General features: G+C 52.1%; 1 protein-coding gene and 1 pseudogene across 1 annotated transcript in view; one reads left to right on the plus strand and one right to left on the minus strand.

Moving 5' to 3' along the window:
* Nfatc2 (nuclear factor of activated T cells 2) overlaps positions 1–5064 on the plus strand; it is a 113902-nt gene extending 108838 nt beyond the window's left edge. The window contains exon 11 of the mRNA XM_027423325.2: positions 3385–5064. The gene's annotated coding sequence lies outside the window, so the exon portion shown is untranslated. The remainder of the gene's footprint in view (positions 1–3384) is intronic.
* An 11984-nt stretch (positions 5065–17048) lies between these two features.
* Positions 17049–17135, minus strand: LOC113836510 (annotated as a pseudogene).
* Positions 17136–17964: the final 829 nt, after the last annotated feature.

Below are 17964 nucleotides of genomic sequence, written 5' to 3' on the forward strand. Positions count from 1 at the left end.
TGAGTCACCCTTGGGAGCCATACCCAGCTCTGACGTGGAACCTTCAGCGTCTGGCTCTTTCTAAGATTGTGTCCCCATGTCATTACTGGGTACTTCCTATGTCTGGGGCACAGGTTACAGCCAGGCATGTGAGCACACAGGTCGAGTTGCCAGGGAAGGAGAGTACAGGAGAGCCAGCTGTAAGACATGGGCAGAAGACACAAACCTTAGAAGAGGCAAGGATGGCATCTGCCTGGTGGGGAACACAGGGGACCAGAGGTTTGCTGGTGGCATGAACTAGAAGGTGGAAGCCGGGGCCATGCATGTCCAGAGTGGTGGGAAGTGAGGTCACACAGGGACAGGTCACAGGGTCCTCAAGGGGGACTCTGGAAAACAGGCTTGGGATTGGCCCAGAGCAGGAGTTAGTTTTGGGTATAGGAGAATCTAATCATGGAGGGGGGGGGGCAGGGGAGAGGAAGGAGGTAGTGATGGGGCCCGAGTTGGAATCTCCCTCCTAATGGGGAAAGATAAGGGCAGATAGTCACAGTGGGCATTATGGACTCCATTCAGAGGGTAACAGGCTGTCCCCAACCCTAGTGGCCTGCAAGAGGACACCTGGATGGAGAGGCTGAGCTGAGCCTCTCAGAACTTAAAGCCCAAGTTTTAGCCTGACATAGAACGATGCAATTGCCATCATCTGGTTGTTATATTTTCTAGAACTTTCTCTCCTGCAACCAGGGGTACAAGTAGGATTTTGGGGGGGGGGGGTTCAACCTGGTAACAGCCTCACAAACCAGCCTGCAATGTAAAGGTCCCAAGTGGGAATCACTGACTGAATGTTCTAGCTGGAGACACTCGCCTCAAGAGGGCCACACTGCCTCTCTCTGGCTGCCCGGAGATCATCCAGCCTCCCAGGCCTGTGCTCCTCAGAGGGACATGACCCTGTGTGAGGGTCTGTGGTGCCCAGTGCAATACCTATCAGCTGTTTGTACAAACCTGGGTTGTGGGACGTTTCCACGAAGGATCTACCACTCTTACTCCAAAGGCTGAGTGAGCAAGGAAGACGGCTAGAATCCCGACTTTGAAAAGCTTCCCTGCCTTCTCCATTTAGCATCCATTCCATCCCCAGAGGGCTGGCAGCTCACTGGGCCCTGGCTCGGCTCTGCATTGGCAGAGCCGAGGTTGGCATCCTTCCTTTGGTTTCCCGTTTTAGGCCCCAGTGAGTGAGCTGGTACCCAGAACACCGGTCTACAGTGCATGTACACGTGGTCCCAGTCAGCTAACCATAGGCGTCCAGCCTGAGGCCCCTCTTTACCATCTCAAAAATGTTTGTTGCAATGGGCTCCAGGGCTCATCCTTTGAACTTACTCAGCATCTAGTGCTCTGTTCTGCAAGCCCACACATGTTCTGCCCTGGATGCTGTGGCCACTGACTTGATGATGTAGTCATGCTCACAGCACTAGTAAACAGTAATGTTTTTGGACCCAGTTACAGGTTGAGAAACTGAGGCACAGAATGGTTTTATCAGTAAACCCAGGCTTACAATCAAGTCATATCAGAAGTGGTATTCTGACCCTCTGACTCCAGCAAGTCCTGGAGGACACTAAGCTGAGCCCAACCTTCTCGTGCAAAGCACTGTGGGTACACCAGCGTGCTCCTGGCCGTGACTGCTGACAGCCGTGGACCACCATGCACCAGGCTCGGTGCTGTTATCCACCCCATGGTTGACACCCTCACAGCCATGCATAACAGTGCATGCCTGTGATCCCAGCACTTAGGAGACAGAGAGGCAGGAGGATTGCCTGTCAGTTCAGGGCCAGCCTGGTCTACATCATGAGTGCCTAGACTACATGTCAAGACCCCATCTCAAAAATACTTTTTAAAGAAGCAAAAACAGCCAGTGAGTGAGATGGCTCAGTGGGTAAAGGTACTTGGTGCCAAGCTCAGTGACCTGAATTATCTTTGAGAGCCACATAGTGGAAAGAGAGGACAGACTTCAGGTTGTCCTCTGACCTCCACTTACACGCCATGACACGTCCCATTACCTCACCCCCAACACACCAGTTGAAGGTAAAAGAGAAAGCAGACAGATCCTAAAGGGAATGCGCATCTGTGATTCCTGTTCTAGAGATAGAGAGCCTGAGTCACATAGACCAGTCGAGTCACACAGTCAGTTCCGCTCAGAGACAAACCTGGATTAGCCTGTTCTTTAAAATTGTACCCTTCCCCCTCCCTGCTGACATGGGGTCACAGATTCTCCCAAGCAGGGGCTTCCCAGGACAAAGCGGAGAGCCTGAAATGAGGAAGGCCTCCGCAGCCTTTCTGCCCTCCCCGCCGTTTCCATCTCTAACACTCAGAAAACAGCTCAGATGAAACCAAGGAAGCTGAGGGGAGAAATCCCCTTCCCCCCTGAGTTCAGCTGACAAAATGTTGCCAGAGATGTCCACTGCTTTGGGGACAGGCTCTGCAGCCTCCCGTGTGTGCTGGTGATGAGTGGCTGATCTCTGGGGGTGCTAAGGGAAGCCTGTGGCCAGATCCTCTGTGCTAGGATCTCCTACCCCATTCCAGCAACACACCCCAGATGAGCTGGACAGATAGCTTCTCCATGGCAGGGGCTGGTGTCACACCACAGTTCCTGTTGGAACCACATACTTACAGGGAAGGTGACTGGCTCCCAAGCCCCTCTAAGGACCCCCCTTCTCCCCACTCCTGGAACCTCGAAACACAACCCTCGAGTAATAGCAGACCCTGGTTGTGCTGATGAAAGAAAGGAAAGATAGATAGATAGATAGATAGATAGATAGATAGATAGATAGATAGATAGATAGATTGTGGCCAGCCAGTGGTGGCGCACGCCTTTAATCCCAGTACTTGGGAGGCAGAGGCAGACAGATCTCTGTGAGTTCAAGGCCAGTCTGGTCTATAGAGAGAGTTCCTAGTTTGAGGATAGCCAAGGCTACATAAAGAAATCCTGTTTCAAAAAACAAAAACAAACAAACAAAAAAATTTAAGTGGGCAGCTAGTAAGTGTGAACCTACTCCCACCAGCCCCCTGCCCCCAGCACCCTTGCTTTCTTTTTAAGGGGTCCTGAGTTTGGGGTTTTAAGGGCTTTGTTTTTTGATCAGATGCAACAGGGTCACATGCTAGGTACTTTGAGGACACGGTAGCCACAGAGGCGGTTTGGTAGACACACAGTGGCTTAAGTGCCCCAGCGAAAGGACAGAGGGGACAACAACACATTAGCATGTGAGCAGTCAGTTGGGGGAACTTGGGTTCGGGCAGTGACATAGGTGGGCATTTATGTTAAAATGGTTAAATGACTGCCACAAGGAAAACACAGAGAGTAACCTGACGCCTGATTTGGGTGACATCTCACTGTCTTTTTCATCCTGTCTCCCTTTCTAGTTAATGAAATCATCAGGAAGGAGTTTTCAGGACCTCCCCCACAAAATCAGACCTAGAAACAGCCATTATCGCGAGACGCCTTCCACCTTGGACCCCTTCTATATCCCCCCACCCCCGCCGCCGCCTTCCCTGACTGGAACACTGTGTGCACACGCAGCGCAGGCTGTTGGTGTAGGAGCCTGCCACCTCAAAAAGGTCATCTCAGCTGAGGTCCATGGTGACTGGATGAAAAAGCAACGGCCTGCTGACCAAAGCCCCAATCTCAACTCGCTAGGAAGCTGAGCTTGCCTGAGACCCAGAGGCTGGGCTGGGGGAGAGAACTGGGGAGTTTTGATAGAGCCCCAGCCCACAGACATGGCTCCTAACTCTCTCAGAGACTGTTTAGACAGAGCAACCAAAAGAACATGGCCCAAGAGCCCACCTTGTGGACTCAAAAACTCCAGGTCTCTGTAGGAGCCAAAACTGGACCATCATCTCTGCCCCAGCTCGGCCATAGCAAGGCTTTATTTTCAATTTTGTTTCCAAAGCCAAACTGCCTTGCCCTGGCAGGACCACCTGCTCCAACTTCTCAGCCTTAAGTTATAACACATGTACTTGTTTGCCTGCTTCTGGGGCTTTGTTTTGTTTTTCTCTGCTTCAAAGAGCCAACCAAGGAGTCTGCAGGCTGGGCCCTCTCAGCCAGCTACACCCTAACCCTGCAGCTGGCACCAGACCTCTGGTGGGACCCAGCCCGGGCTGCCTGTTGAGAACAACGCTTCTGAAGGCTCCTCTCCACCCTCCTCCCAGACACAGCCTCTTCTGCCCAGGAACTGGGAGAACCTTCTGGGACTTTGCATTGACTGTTACAGAGCTGAAGTCACCTACCCCAATCAAATCCTGCAGGTGTTTGTCATGACTGCCACCAAACAGAACAAAGGAGCTGAAACCAACCCCTACCCTAAACACCAAGCAGGAAAGCGCCGCCCGCCCTCGGGCATAGCCCATGGCTGTTTCTTACCTGGATTCGTGTAAAGTCTCTGTAGAACCCAAGGCGCTGCCACTTGAGCTGCCTCTAACTCAGGCAGATCGGCCCAGCATGTGCCTTAGTGTGATCTAGCCCTGCTTGGCCGGCTGTGTGTCCTGTGGAACCCCACACACACTCTCATTGCTGTCCTCCGCAGTCTTCCTCCCCTGGTGCAATTATTTTGCTGTTGTTCCTTTTGTATTTTTCCTTCCCACAGAGTTCTTGTCAAGAGCAAGATTGCTTTCTCCGCTTGCCTTCGCCACAGATGCCCCTGTACACGTTGGGCGGGCACATCAAGTGACTTTCTCTGCTCTGTCTACTAGGCAGAGGGCCATAATAGCAAGCCACAATGGCTAAATACTCATCGTGGGTTTCTTATATTCTGGCTTTGTCAAGGCTATCCCAAAGTAAATCTTGGGAGCTGGGCCAGCTATGGCTAGCTCTCTAGACAGAGACCCCATGCCCAGGGTTCAGCTTGCGCATGAAAAGTGTGACTTTTTGGCTAATACCTAGTACTTCTTTCCCCTAGAGCAGCACCTGGCTTTCCTCCACCCACCCCAAGCTAGACCTGAGCAGAATTCTCCTGTGAACCCAGAATTCCACAAGCAGTTGAGCACTGAGTCCCTGCTTTTGAGTACTTCCTTCTAATTAAAGCGAGCTTCCCTGCTGGCCCTTCACTGGCACAAGACTGACTTCTCTGGGGAAGGGAGTCAAGGGTTTAGTGAGAGATCAGTTCTCACTTGCTTTGGCTGGTAGCCACTTTTTGCACATGAGGAATCGAGCCCTTCCTCAGATTATCTCCATGTTTTACCCAAGTGCCTTCCTGCAATTGTAGTGAGTAGTTCAGCTGTATTGTCTACAGGGTGAAAAAGGGCTAACTCATTTCCCATTCATCTTCTACCATGTCAGCAAGAGGGTTTCCCATAGTTCAGATCCTGTACCTGTGTGTGTGTGTGTGTGTGTGTGTGTGTGTGTGTGTGTGTGTGTGTGGTGTGTAATGCCCTTCTCTTTAGACTATCTTAGCTGGATAGTCTAAGAAACCTTCTCATAAACAAGTAGACCAGGAAGCCAAGGAGAGAAAGTAGCATTTGTTCCCAGACAGGCCAGAGAAAGTATATGAGCAGCAGACAGCTATCAAGGTGCTTTGGTCAGGCACAGACATTAGGGGGAAACTTCACTGGTGTGATTGCTTTAAAACAGTTTCCAGAGTGGGAAGATGCCATCTGATCTAAGTCCATGAGAAAAAGATGCCCGAGTAGTGAAGGTGGGTGTATCCCACGTGGGTCAGAAGGGTCGAAGCAGAAATGTGTCCTTATTAAATCCATGGTGGCATTAGTTTGGCACTCTGACAGTTCCGTCTTGCTGAATGTGGTACTTAACTCTCCAAACTCTGCACATCTTCCTGACTGTACAAAGACATGGCTGCTGGAGAGTAGATATCCACCCAGATTCCTATGGTATTAAATTTTATTTTCTTACCTGGATTTTGATGCTTTTTAATCTGCCCTCAAAATATCCCTGATGGTGTTAGAACATATTTATAAATGGTCAGATGTCTTCTTAAGGGTTTTTTTTTTCATATATGTCTTAAAAGAGAAATGGTGTATTCTTGAAAGTTTTCATTCCAGAATAACAACCCAAAGACTCACCCTGGGTCCCTCTCAGGACCCTGGGACAAGAGGGAAGAGGACTGGGAGGAGAGAGCATTTTTTTCTTGCTTGAGAAAGATACCCACTCCTTCAGTTTCAAGCCTGGGTTATCCCTGAGAATTGTACACAAAGGGTTTAGTTGGTAATTTCTTAATTTAAAGCCACAGAATCCTGTATTTCATGGACTGACAAGACCCTACAGGCAGGCTGATGCTGACAGAACCAACCACGTGGAGTCCTCACAGGTGTCCCCATGTGCAGCCTCCAAAGGACAGCCACCTTTTATCCAGCACAACATAGCCATGGATAAAGCCTGGTTCCTCCCAAGACCTGGGATAATTTGTTCACATCCGGTAGTCTTGTTATCTGTCGTCACCATCAGCCACCCTCAGCCACCAGTGGCACCATCACACAGAGAGGCCAGAAGCTATGTGTTTTGATTGTCACTCAGAACCAAGAGAGGCTGAGTTGGTTTGTTTTTGTACCACAGTGCTCAGCACTGACAGACTGTGCGGGGAGCTACTTAACAACTGTGTTCATTAGGCACTCCAGAAAAGACATAGGGGTGGCCAGGCTAGGACAAGCATTCCTGAACTCTTGCTGGAAGGGCAACCTTGAGGAACCTGAAACACCCTTACCGCTGGCATCTCCCAACCTTGGCCATCAAACTCCATGGACCCAAACCAGCCCCTGCAGAGCAAGAGAGTTTCAGCCAGCTGCTAAAATGAGGCAACATCACCTTCACCTGTGACCAACTTACCCGTGCCTTGACATACAGCTACCATCCTTGTCTTAACCCAGTTTGTTTACAGCTAACTCTAGTGATGGACAAGAGTCGTGCTTCCCTGCTCAGGCCCCTCTGAGATCACAGAGCGGTGCTGGGAGTCAGAGGGTTAATGCTGTCTCTGTGCAGCCCCTGGGGCCAATGGGAATAAATTTCCCTGCCCTTTCAGGCTTTACATGGGCTGGGTGCAGTTGGTGCTGTTGCTGTGTGACTAGGAGCCCCAGCATTCTGGTTGGCCAGAGTATACTGTTGGGAATGTCCCAGTCATCTTATCAAAGTACCCTGTTCCCCTGTCACCTCTCAGCCCTCACAGGGAGTCTCACAACCCTCCAGTTCCTAGAGGTTGCCCCAGTGATGCCTGAAGACCAGGGTTCAGGAAGAATCCCAATGGTCTTGAGGAGTCAGCATGTATCGCATTCCTATGCAAAACGATTTTAATCTCCAGTTTCATGTAGTTTATTTTTGCTATATGTAAAGTATTTTTATACGGCTTGTATGATGACAGCTTAGCAATAAAACAGATGAGAGCAACTTCTCCCTGAGTGTGTCTGCTTCTCTGGGAGGTGGGGTTGCAGCAGCCTTAGAAGTAGGGTTCAGATAGCAAGGAAGGGTTTTTGTCTATCAGCTCAGGAGGAACCCTGCTTCCTACTTGCCCAAGGTGACAGTGCCACAAGGCCAACTCAGAACTGCCCCATCCTCTCTACCCAAGGCTCTGCTGTAACCAGCCTCCTGGTCCCTTCTTTTGAGGGTCACAGGCAGGAACAGATTTATGAGTCAGCCTTAGGCCAACTTCCAGGAAGTCCCAGAGTGCCTGAAGCTGTTTGGAAACAGTGGGGTGAGTGTTGTGGGCTTTGTGTTTGAGCATTTAACTAATTACCAGAGAAGAGCAGGGAGACTTTTTACCAACCCTGCAAGCATAAATTGCAGAAAGTCCAGGACTTTCTATCTGCCTTCTCAGAACAGCTTTTCTCTCAGAGTTAAAGCGCCCAAGGGAGGCAGAAGAAATTGCTATTTCTTAAATCTTAAAGTCTTCTACCCTTGAGAGCTTTGCTCTAAGATCCTGGGCTAGTGCCTCAGAGAGGCTTCATTCTACTCAACCATGATTTGCCCTTGGAATGTTCTAGATTCCATCCCTACTCCTTCCAATGCCTACAACCAGCAGGACCATGTGGACAGGTGTCCCAAGCCCTGATAGGAACTTGCATGGGTCCTTGTGGCTGCAAATACCTATTCTAAAAGGCCTCAGGCCCCTCTTGGATCAGAAGCCCCAAAGAGCCCCACAACCCAGAGGGTCCAGATTCCCAGAGGGTCCAGATTCCAGAAGTTCCCTGGTGAGCACATGGCTCAAGGTAGCTGGTCTGGGTTCTACTTTTGTGGGACCCTATGAGGCAGGACCTACAGAATGCTACTTAAATGCACTCTGGGCAATGACTCACATACGTGGCTTGAATGGGTAGGAAACCCCCACCTCTGCATCACACACGCAGTACCTGCCCAACACCACACACCACGAGCTGGCTCTGCCCTTTAGCATGTTTGCTGCAACTGTGGGAGACTGGTTTTCCTCCCCTCCCTTCCGAAGCCCTTCCATGCCTTTCCTGAAGGCCAGCAGCAGCAGCCAAAACAAGGGCAAGACTATACACCCATCTGAAGGAGACCTGTCTCTACATCTGTGAATAAAAAGGGAGAGCATAGCCAGAGGCAGGGACATCTGGGGGAGTCCCGAGTAAACCTGACCCTGAGCAGGGCCTTGTGAGGCGTGGGGAGGGGAGAGCCAGAACAAGAGACCAGGATTATAAAGGGCAGACCAAAAAGGGCCAGATAAGCAAAATGGCTGGTTTATATAGGAAAGGGCAGCTCAGCCCCTGGGCTGGAGAAGTTTTGAGTAGGGGTCAGGGTAGGCCAGTCATACCCTGTAACAGGTGGGGACTGAACCTGGTGGCCAAGCCCCTCCAGGTTGATGTGTTAAATAGGTGTCTCAGCAGCCATTTGTCCTGTTGAGACCTAAGGATGTCCATGCAAGCTTCACTTGGTAAACATCAATTTGGCTCATTCCTCCATTTCTCCTGATGCAAAATGCTGACACCTCCCGGGTATCAGGAACTTAATAGATACTGACTTATATTTGCTATCAGTTCCCTGAAGCATCACCGAACAGACTTTGGGCTTTGGTGTTGAGCCTTGAGCTCCTACTGGGACCTCATCTACGGTGAGGGCTGGAAAAAACATAATAAAAGTTTGGGTTTGATTTTTATTTTCCCCTTTTTCTTTTTCTTTTTTTTTTGGGGGGGGGGTTGAGACAGGGTTTCTCTGTGGCTTTGGAGGCTGTCCTGGAACTAGCTCTTGTAGACCAGGCTGGTGAATTTGTTATTATAGAGCCAGAAATGAGTCTATCCAGTTTTCAAAAATCCCCCAATGTAAAGTACACTCTGGGACGGGTGACAGGAGTCTGCAAAGGTCCCTTGCTACATGCAGCAGCCGGGTACAGTTTTACAATAGGGAAGCATAGCTCTGGGTTGGTAACAAGCATGGACTTCAGAAGGCTTAGGGGAGAAAGTAGGGCAGACACCAGCGGCACAGCCTCTCTGGGGTCATAAACCAGACGAAAGCACAGAGCTCCGCTTGAGTCTCAAGCAGCAAGAAGGGCTGGAACCACAAGAGTCACTAATAAATGAAAGTGAAGGCCACAGCCCCGGTGAGGCAGAGGGGACTGGCCGGTAACCCTCGCGACATTTTGTGGTACAAACATGAATCAGTTTGTACAAAACTTTCCTCCCAGAAGGCCACTCTCTCAGCCCACCTGCCTCTACCTCCTGGTAATGATGAGAAGTGGAGTGGTGTGTACATGCCCCACCCCCTCCAAGAATGCCTTCTTCCTGCAGATTCTATACTCTGAAGCCGCAGTGCATCAGGACCGTCGGGTGTACTGCTGGGCCATACTGTCTGCTCCTTAGATTGCAGGGAGGGACGGCAAGTCACAGCCTCTACGCAAATTTCCCAGGTTCCCTCAAGGGCCCACCAGGAGCAGAGTAAACCCACAAGGTTAAGGTTCTGTTTCATGGCCTTTGCTCCTAACGACACGAGGCCACCCAAGGCCAAGCTTCCCAGGACCACCTCGGACAGGTCTACACAGACCCCCTTTCACAGATTCCAGATGCTGGCACATCGGAGTGACTTCACTGTGCCAGCCACAAGGCGTTTCTAGTTAACATGCCAGAGATTCCCCAATTCCCAGTCTCCACCCCTCGCTGCCCCAGCAGCCTGCAGCAACACCGTCTAAGCAGTTAAGGGACAATGTGGAAGTCACCCTGAGTCCCCCACAGCCCCATTTTCACACATCACCATCTTCTGTGATCTGCTCTGAAGAGTTTGTCACCTTCTCCCTTTGTGCCCATCAGCCTTCCCTCCTCTGCCTGGGTGACAGGCTCTTTGAGTTCCCTGACATTCCCCACCCACCCTGCACACTCTTCTGCCCCTGCGCAAAGCACCTCAGCGGCTCTCAGCAATTAGATCTGGATTCCAGGCAGCAAGCTCAGCCACCTTCCCTGCCTCCCACCTCCACACACGAAGCTTTTCTCCCTTGCACTCAGACCACACCATCTCCCAATTCAGTTTCCGCTTTCTTAGTGCCGGAAGTGCATGCCTCCTAATTCTAGAAGCGCTTATAAAAGACCTGGCTCTTCCTACCTGACTACCTGGTACCATGTGAAACCCACCAAGCTGAGCCCACTGTGCCTGGAAACCACTGGTGTCAACTGTTTCACCTTGTGGCTCCCAGGAGAGAAGGACAACGCTTGTCTTGGCTCGGGGCTACATCCCCAAGCCCAACATACAGTAGGACCTGGGGAGATGGTGTGTGTGAATGAACAGACATGACCAACTTTGACATGCACAAGAGGCAGACAGCTACAGGAAAATTAATAACTTCCTAATATTTAACCCATTTTTTTCAAAACCAAACAGTAGACTCCAGAGAGGCCTTCTCCCAGCCCCACGGGGCTTGGTATATTCATTTCTGGTTACACAGCGGTTGTTTTCTGGCAAGGGCCAGCTCCCTTCCCTGCAGAAAGCAGTAACGACATGACTCCCTTGGGTCCCCAAGCTGCCAAGCCGTCATCTGCTCCCGGCAGCCTGTAGTCACCTGTGGCCCTCCTGCCTGTAAAGCTCTCCCTGCTGTAGGGCAGTGGCTCCTAGGGGACAGGTAAACGGAGCAGGCAGCCAGCTGCTGTTTACTAGACAAATGTGAAACTGGAACTTCCCCAAGGAGGACATTCAATACGGTGACAGACCAGACTGTTTTGGGGGCTCCACAGTGCCCACTGCAGGCCACTTGAGAATAAGGCACGAGGCCCCCAAACCTCCAGGGCTCCCAGCCACCCAGGCTCTCATATGTCCCCACTTGCTGCCAATGGTCCCCACGGCCTCTGAATACTACAGGGTCTTCTGCATGACCCTGGCCATGACCCCGGCCCTTCCTGAGGCCCAACCTGCCAAGGCTAGGTCGGGCCGTCCTTTAAGGGCCAAAATGTGAGGCCCTGGATACCGTGGCCTCCCATCTCCTCACAGCCTCGCCCTGTTTCTTTTTATTCTGTTCATAGTGGGCTATCAAGTTCCCCTCTTTGGCTTCAATGAGTCCCTTAGACCCCACTATCTGCACCTCTCCTCTCTGTAACTGGAGCCCACGGCTCCCAAGCCCACCCCACCCCATTCCCACGCCCATCCTTACAGACCTCAGGGCAACTGTAGAAACTCAGTGTTTAAAGCCTCACAAATTTACAGTTGCGCAGATCTGGAGATCAGAAGTCCAAAGTGGGGTTCACAGGGAGGGTCAGCAAACCGGGGTGCTCCTGGAACCTCTCAGGAGGATTCTTTCCAGCCGCTTCCAACTTAGGAAAGAATACAGTTCCCCGGGGGGCAGAGTTCCCAGCCTCCTCCGTCTGCCAACCCAGCGCAGCACCTCGCTAGCTGGTCTCCATGGAACTTCCTTTGCTGACATTGTCTTATAATCACACAGGGCACACCTGAGCAGCCTGGGTCCTCGCCCCCACTCACCGGCAATCACTAATCATACTTACCACCCCTTGATATGGAGGTGGCGACCACAGGTTTCAGGGACTATAGGGAACATCTTGGGGGGGTGAGGGGGGGAGAGGTTGTCTTTGCCAGCTCAGAAGTGGTCCAGGGTCGCTGGGGCTCTGAGGGTTGGTTGTCTCCCATTCCTCTCTGGACTTGAGGCTGTTCTCACTGGGCCTCTGTTCTTATTTCCTAATGGTTCTCACGTGGGTCCTTCCCCCAGCTCTGTTCTTGCTTGACGCTTGGCGATCCCATTGGTGCACGCGCGCGCGCGCGCGCGCGCGCGCACACACACACACACACCCTGACTCTCCATTTCTCATCTTCCTCAGAATGCCTGTGCTCTGATCTCAGCCAGAAGACGACACAGGGGTCTTCCCATTCAGTGTGCGCTAGTCACATTGGAGGCTTCACAGGATTCTACCCAGAGCTTCCGATGTCAGTGGAAAGTCTGGGGAGGCCAGGGGAATTTTTGTTTCCAACAATGTCCCAGGTGACATCCTAAATGCATGACTGGCTGCCATCTTCTCCTTTTAGAGCCCCAACTCTTGACAGTATTCTCCCCACCATCCAGATCCAGTCACCACACAGCCTTGGGGCGGGTGATGCTCTGACCCTGCTCAGTTCCCACCTCAGTGCTTCTCTGAACTTCTATCTCAGAAGAACTTGCAGGCTTCCGGGCTGTCATGTGACCCGACTGCTTAAATCTCCCAGTGCACTGTCCCTTCCTGCTGGGACAGGTGAAGCATCGACCTGTGAACTCCTGTGCTCTGGAGTCTTGGGGGGGGCTCTCCCCCCGCCCCCAACCTCACTCAGCCCCACCCTCTCCTGATCACCACACCTGTAGTCTATAAGGAACTGACTGGAAGGTGCCAAAAAACAGTCAGCCAGATGAGCTGTCGTCCTCCCCTTACTCCCGTCCAGTGACTCCTGTCTCCCCAACCCTCTCACCTCCTCAGAAGACAAGCAAGCCGCGACTTCTGCCTTCAAAAGCAGCATGGGTTGTAATCCCCTAATTGACTTGTTGCCTTTGTGCAGAACACCGCGTGCTGCCATGCCCACGTGCTACAATGCCCCACCTCTTATTCCCTCCTTTTTTTTGTTTGTTTGTTTTTCTTCTTGAGCCAGCGTCCTGTAGCCCAGGCTAACCTCAAACTCACCATGTAGCTAAGGATGGCCTTGAACTCCTGAGCCTTTGCCTTCAGTACTGGGTAGCACCACAGCTACCTAAGGGGCAGTCCTAAGGGGCAAACCTGGGGCTTCGTGCAAGCTGGGCAGGTGTCTACCAACTGAGCCCCAGCCCCAGCCCCCAGTGTCTCTAATGGCTGTACAAATGTTAGTGTTTGATTGGATTGGCTGTTTCACCACACAGGGATGTTTAAGGGTAAAGGAGAAACTGCGGCCAAGTCTCAGTCGCCCTGCCCCTGGTGCTGAGGCCAGCCTGCATGAGCATGCATGGCAGTCACTTCCTCCCTGAGCCAAGCGGCCAAGCCTGCCTCAATGCCCAGACTGCTGACCAGAGACACCAATGGGAAAAGGACATACGGCAGAGTCAGCACCTGAGCCAATAGGACCTTGGGAGGGGTGTAAAGGCAGATCTAACTTCCTGAGTAAACCAGTCTGCAGCGTGCTCTGCTTGCTATGCACTGACACCAGTTGCCTGAGTGGTTGGTTCTATGTCTTCTCACTCCTTCCTGCAAGGGTTGTCAGAGCAGCGTCACCCCAAACATAAGGGAACAAGTTTGTGGATCAATTATCTTTGGAAGGAATGAGCTCAAAGTAGCTCCTGACCCCAAGCAGGACCCCTCAGACTGCTCAAGATACTGATGGCCATGAAGGAGTGCTGACAGGAGGTTTTGTCCCACCTGGTCCCGAAGCTGTTTGGTCCCAAAAGAACACACAGAGACTTATATTAATTATAAACTGTTTGGCCATTATGAAGATGGAGTTTCTAAGGAGGGCCAGGGGGAATTGAAGAGGGGGTGGGGAGTGACCGTTTGGAGAAGCATTCGGTTCAGGACTAATGTTGGAGACACATGCTTTGTAATGTCACACCTGATGACTGTCACAAAGCATTCTGTGAGCCACAGCCCCCATTGGCAGGTCCTAAGCTGACCCACAGTTTGTAAGGGAGGGACAGTCAGGCTCACCAGTGACCCTGAGTCTTGTATTCACAGCCCAGATCACTTTTATCTTGAGGGTTCTGAGGCCTGGAGTGTCCTTCCGCTGAGTTCAGTGGGAAGGGGTCTGTGTGTGTGTGTGTGTGTGTGTGTGTGTGTGTGTTGCCAGGGGATGCTACTATAGTCCTTTACTTAACTCCTGTTGGTCCTGCTCTGGGAAGAACACCAATTCTTCCCAGTAGATTCATTTTGAAGGAAACAGGCTGGAAGGTGAGACATCACCTGACCACAGTCCATTATGGGTGACATATAAATCAGAACTCAGCGTGCCCACCTGTGTGCATCATCAGGAGGCCTCACTCTTGGCCATCCCAGGGGTCCCCATCAGCCACAAGGGCCACTTCACCCCTGGAGTCTTGCAGCCCTGCTGATTCACTTAGAACACCTGGGCCAGTCCAACCTTGTGTCACCAGGCACACTGGGGGAGACTTGTGTCATCAGGCACACTGAGGGAGACCTGTGTCACCGGGCACACTGGGGGAGACCTGTGTCACCGGGCACACTGGGGGAGACCTGTGTCACCGGGCACACTGGGGGAGGCCTGTGTCACCGGGCACACTGGGGGAGGCCTGTGTCACCGGGCACACTGGGGGAGGCCTGTGTCACCGGGCACACTGAGGTAAACCTGTGTCACCGGGCACACTGAGAGAGACCTGTGTCACCGGGCACACTGAGAGAGACCTGTGTCACCGGGCACACTGGGGGAGACCTGTGTCACCGGGCACACTGGGGGAGACCTGTGTCACCAGGCACACTGAGAGAGGCCTGTGTCACCGGGCACACTGAGAGAGACCTGTGTCACCGGGCACACTGGGGGAGACCTGTGTCACCGGGCACACTGGGGGAGGCCTGTGTCACCGGGCACACTGGGGGAGGCCTGTGTCACCGGGCACACTGGGGGAGGCCTGTGTCACCGGGCACACTGGGGGAGGCCTGTGTCACCGGGCACACTGGGGGAGGCCTGTGTCACCGGGCACACTGGGGGAGACCTGTGTCACTGGGCACACTGTGGAAAACCTGTGTCACCAGGCACACTGAGGGAGACCTGTGTCACCAGGCACACTGGGGGAGACCTGTGTCACCGGGCACACTGGGGGAGACCTGTGTCACCGGGCACACTGGGGGAGACCTGCCTCCCTAACCCATGAGGGTGGATGTCCAGATGAGCTGCAGTTCCTCAAACTTCAACCTAAAGCAACCGTCAGCTAGTTGTCCTAGAGCTTGTGCTGCCCTGGGGCAGGAGGCTAGCTGTTCTTATGGCCTTGTAAAGCTGATTTTAACCTCAAGCCTCACCTGGAAAGGGAATCTGCAACAATCTATTGCCTGGGCAGGAACTCTGGCCCATGTGTGCTCAGATCACTCATTCAAAGCTACCTCCGAGGAGACCTCTTAATGCCTGACTCTGGCAGGGTGACCTGAAAGGACCTGTGTCGGCATAAGACACCCAAGACCAAGTTCTCAGCACAAAGGAGATTTTTTTTATCCCAGAGGAACAGAGGGCAGGGAGTAAAGGACAAAGACAGGAGATAAAGGGAGAAGGAGAAGGGGAAAGGGACAAGGGAGGGGAAAGGGTCAAAGGACTGCCTCTGGACAGAGAGGAGACAGACATGGCCCATAGACAAATGGTGGCTTATAAATATACAAAGGGAAACACCCCATGTTCGATTGAGGTGTTTAATCTTAATTGGGCATGTTTAATTTAATTAGATAGGTGAACTAAAAAGGGCTTTGGGTTGTTGTTTGTTTTTGATTTGAAGACAGGGCTTCTCTGTGCAACAGCCCTAGCTGTCCTGGAACTAGCTTTGTAGACCAGGATGCCTCGAATGTACAGAAATTCACCTGCCTCTGCCTTCCAAGTGCTGGGATTAAAGAAAGACACCACACCTGGCTCAAAGTGGGCTTTTGCTTGCTGGACTTCAATACTTTGATAGCTGGACCTTGGTAGTCAGCCTCAGGAGGAGGAAGTTACACCAAATACCGGAGTAGACCTTGGTGGCAAGCTTTAGGAATGTCATCTAAGGTTTTAGCAAGGCAGAGGGAATGAGGGAGAAGGGCAAGGCCTGCCACATTTGGACTGCTAGAGCCCTTCATGACCTCAGAAACCTGACCTCCTTCCAGGCTCAGCTGTTGGGACAGCCTGTGTCTGTGGGGACACGCATGTACCCAAGTGAGTGTAACTGTCAGGCTTTATGATCCACAGTGGCAGCAGACCTGCCTCCCAGCAAGCATCCGTATACACCAGTGTGGGAGACACACCCCTGGGGCCCAGCTACCGGCATGGCTAACGTTCCCTTTCCTTCCCTTTCATGGAGCCTTGGAGGCTCCAGTCTGAGATGAGAAGTGACAACCAGCTTCTGGGGACCTGGAGGAAGGCTTACAGTGGAGTCCCACTGCCCCCTAGAGGAACCAGCTGGTGACACAAGCAGAGATGTGCACAGCCGTGTCTCAAGCCTGGGGACAATCTTCCAGCTCCCTCAGTATCCCCAGGGTTGCAAGCTCTGTCCCAGAGATACCCAACTCTCCAGCCTGCACTGCGGGTCACAGATCAGGCACTCTGAAAATATCTGTTCAGTAAAGGAACACACTGGAAAAAAAACAACTGGCTGTTCTGAGAACTGTGACCCCCATCTTGGTGGAGTGAGGGGTCCCAGGAAACTTGGTGAAGAAATGGCATTGAAGCCAGAGGTGAGACACACAGAGGGCTGTGGAAGACCCCGTGGGAACAGTGGGGACTGCCCATGTACAGAGTTGTAGGTTGTCACTACTCTCCCAGACTTCAGACTCCCAACAGTCTCCTATGTCCCAGCTGTCACCCCAGCCTCTGTCTCCCCAGTTCCCTCTCCATAGGGCACCCCCTCCACACAGCCCATCCCCACCCACTGCCCAAAGGCTGCAAACTGGCCCTACCTAGCCTGCCCTGGCCTCACTGGCAGGCTTTGTTCTTTCTCTTTCTTTCTTTCTTTCTTTCTTTCTTTCTTTCTTTCTTTCTTTCTTTTTTCCTCTCCATGGAAACCTGTAGTAAAAGGCGAAAGATTTATGTGATCTGAAAAGAAACCAGAGTACCTTTTTTGTTTTTTTAACAGTGGATTTTTTTCTCTTTCCTCCTTTTTACAAACAATTAAAAAATTTAAAATCTGTATTAAAACTTTTAGATTTTCACATTGTTTTAAAGGGCATAGATGCTTTGATCCAAAGCCTCTGGATCTCTATTGGTGACAGGGAGTCACAACTGAGGAGGGACAGCCCCTTAGAGAGGGGCACAAGGTATCCAAATAGCCGCTGCCCACTGTCTCTGTTCTGTTGTTCCTGTCCACTTCATCTAGGCCCTGTGGGCAGTGCGGTGTGGGGCACCTCTGCACACATCTGTGGGCCCCAGCAGGCAGAAATGGAAAGTGCACAGGACAGACTGTCACCATGGCTGCTCCTAGCCTGTCACCTCCTCAGAAAGCAGGACTCTGCCCTCCCTGACTGGAGGCCTCCCCCCTGCTCCAGCTCCTCTGTGCTCCCTCTGCAGCCTCATCCACATTGCATCACCAGGCTCATCCCCACCCCACCCCCCGCCTCCCGTTGTGCATGGGAAACCATAGGAGTTCCATCCATCTGTATGCGCAGGGTAGGTGAGTGAAGACAGATGAAGGAGTGAAGATGAGCAAACGGGTGAGACGATGATAAATGGATGGCGGGATGGACACAGGAAGATGAGCGCATGCGTGAGCGGAGGTGAATCGTGAGTAACTATGACTGAATGGGTGGACAGACGAACGGCTCAATGACAGAGTGAAGGTAGAGAGGTGAAAAGCTGATTGAGTGCACACATTTGCTGTTCTCAGGAAGCCCCCACTTAGAAGGAGAGCGCACAGCACCCGATGGAGTGAGCGGGCAGCATGGTGG

The sequence above is a fragment of the Cricetulus griseus genome, chromosome 6 (genome assembly GCF_003668045.3).
Source record: "Cricetulus griseus strain 17A/GY chromosome 6, alternate assembly CriGri-PICRH-1.0, whole genome shotgun sequence".
Classification (NCBI taxonomy): domain Eukaryota; kingdom Metazoa; phylum Chordata; class Mammalia; order Rodentia; family Cricetidae; genus Cricetulus; species Cricetulus griseus.